This window comes from Petaurus breviceps, unplaced genomic scaffold (assembly GCF_028583685.1).
Source record: "Petaurus breviceps papuanus isolate PSGF00001 unplaced genomic scaffold, PetGlider_PUasm1.0 76, whole genome shotgun sequence".
Taxonomy (NCBI): Eukaryota; Metazoa; Chordata; class Mammalia; order Diprotodontia; family Petauridae; genus Petaurus; species Petaurus breviceps.
Window position 1 is genome coordinate 46,200,373 of NW_027186473.1, and position 2,748 is coordinate 46,203,120.

Here is a 2,748-nt window from a genome sequence, read left to right on the forward strand (position 1 = left end):
ACACACACACACACACACACACACACACACACACACACACACACACACCCCTTTTACCTCAATTCCATCAATACATCAGCCATGTTTGGAAATTTTTGAAATAGACTTTTTTAAAAGAAATACTGAGTAAGGATTAAATGAAATAAATATAACTAATAAATCCCCAGGGACCAAAATATTATAATAAGGTTTATATAAAAAGTTTCCAAAATTGATTTATTTCATTAATTCCCTCTTTACTTAATCTTAGGCACATAATTCCAGTATGACAATGAGTATATCCTAAAATTCCTTTATGATACAGAACACAAGAATTTCTTAGCCAACTTTTTTTTTTTAATTTAGCCAATTAACCTGTAAAGTATTTGCCCTAGGGGCTTGAAAATAAGACTTGCATGTGAAAATGAAATTGGCTGTAAAACAAGGTAGGAAATTTGGAAAAAAAAAAAGACAGCAAGATACTAAATTACACCTTAACATTTTAACTTGTGATTATTTTACAGTATATGTTCCTACCTGTTAAAATTCCCATATCTGTGAAGAGCGAGAATATATTATTGGCACAAGTCTGTTACCTGTGTTTTCTCAGTGTAGTCACTGGCTAGGGATTAGTGTCTGTGAATCAGGCAAAATGGAGATGGGTTTTCAGTAAGCATCTCACTCTCTAATTATAATGATTCCATTAAAAAAAAATAAAACTTTGGATTCTCAGATGTTAGATACTTACCTGGAAACTGCTATGCATGTGGTTGCTAAGGGATATGAATTCAGTTTGCAGGTTTTTTTTTTCTTTCTCTGCCTTTCTGAGAATCACCCCCTTGGGTTTTGCCTCAAGGTAGTGAAAGTTAATTCTGCTCCCCACATGGAGATTTACATGACTTGTGCTGGGAGACACTCCAAGGTCTCATGCAGGATATGAATTATCTTCAAGTCACAAAATTTAAAATGAGTATCTGTGGAAGGAAGCCCTTTCCCTAAAGTTAATAGTTTTCTTTTTCACATACCTAAAATGGATTGGTACTACTTATCCATTAAATTTCACTAATGAATTAGTCTGTTATAAGCTACTGCCCTTTCAGCATGATGCCCAATATGATCTGAAAATTGAAGTCATTCCATCAGTTTAGACCCAGAAATTGGATGCAAAGTCTTATCTCAATATGGATGATTTTGAGCCCCGGGTTTCTGAACCCAAAATTCTGTAATAGATTTTCTGCCTGTAGCTCTGGCTCTGTGCTTCAACAGATGAAATGCCCAGGCTAGAAATCTTAATGTCTGTCTGGTCATTTTTTTATGCCTCTATCACATACCATCTCAGCATCAAAATGTGGATTAGCGTGTGTACCTTATTTGTCATCCTACCATCAGTGTTAACTTCCCAATTATCAAACAGAATGTTCTTTTTAAAGAAGGAGGATATATTTTAGCCAGCATACACATCTTTTCCATTAAGAGAAAGCATCAGCCTGTATTCCATGCACATGTTATAACCTTTCAAGGGCAATCTTCTTATGTCACATTTTAAAGAATTAACTAGAAAGACATTTCCATAGGAAGAGCAATTTAACATTAGAACAAATCTCCCAAATTTACATTTGCTGTAATCTACTTATCATAAGGAGATTGATCTTTTGTGCTGAATTACCAGTGCTCAATTTGGACTGCTTTCTGAAACTGACATAACCAAGATAATGCCTTGCTCTTTACGCGGGGTAAACTGACAATTCCTGTCTTGCTTCTAATCTTCGCCTCACTGAACTTCTTACTCAACATAAACTGCGTTTCCTTGCCTGTGATTTTTTTTTCTTCCTCAGTGAATGGTTTAACAGCCCAGTAGTCTGCAGTTAGTCAGCTTTCTCTAATGTCTGGTCCAAAACCCACTAGATTGGGTGCCCAACTTTTGATCTGTGAAGCATACCTACCAAAAGGTTATCCCTGCCTTAAACCAATGATAATAATAGCAATAATGGTACTCACAATAATCACTTAAATCTTTCCATTAGATTTTGCTTTTTGCCTTTGTTGTTTGTTTGGGGGGTTTTTGGAGGGGAGGCATTTTATAGTCCTACACATTTATATGACCAAATTCTGCCGCTGGGGGAGGGGGTGTTGAAAGGAATGGAAAAATATATACAGAACTCAGCCCCCCAAGTCGTGAGATACACAAATGCCTAAAGATACATCTAATCCTCAAAGGAGACAAGGAGGGTAAGAGGGCGTAGGAGAAGAGAAAAGGGAAGAAGAAGCAAGTCTGCATTATTAAAATAACAGCATCAGAAAAACCCACCAGATTTTCCCGGTAAGTTTTGGACAACAGCCTAATAAATTTGTGCATCCTCACCCTCAGAAATGAACGTCTTCTCCCCAGCCAGCAGCAGCTCCTGGGTCTGTCTCCTGCATCTGCTCTGGGGTATCGGTGGCAGAAGCCACTAAAGTGGGAGGAGATTTTGGACGGGAGGGGAGGTAGGAGGGACAAACCAGGTATCTAGAGCGGGACTCCAGCAACCACTCCACATCACCTTAGTCACCAGCCCTGGTGCCTGTCATTCCACACAGGCATCAGTCCCTAGAGTCTCTACTTGTCCTCCCTCTAAGTTAGGGTGAGAGGAGCTGGGGAGCCAGGGTCTAGGCATGAGAAAGGGAAGCAAAGGAAGGACAGTGCCCCAGGCTAAGACCAACTGCTGTTAACCGTGCAATGGGATCTCTATTGAGTTTGGGATTGCAGTTAAGGGGCAGAGTGGTGCGGGG

At 39.2% G+C, this 2,748-nt stretch overlaps 1 protein-coding gene across 3 annotated transcripts in view; it reads right to left on the reverse strand.

The window, feature by feature from the left end:
• The window catches only part of INPP4B (inositol polyphosphate-4-phosphatase type II B), a 1,018,353-nt gene that overhangs the window by 1,014,771 nt on the left and 834 nt on the right, over positions 1 to 2,748 (reverse strand). The window contains exon 1 of one of the 3 annotated variants that reach the window (XM_069105430.1): positions 2,342 to 2,386. The exons of the other annotated variants lie outside the window; for them this stretch is intronic. The gene's annotated coding sequence lies outside the window, so the exon portion shown is untranslated. Of the gene's footprint in view, positions 1 to 2,341; positions 2,387 to 2,748 lie in introns of those variants that run through there. 3 annotated transcript variants of the gene reach the window in all.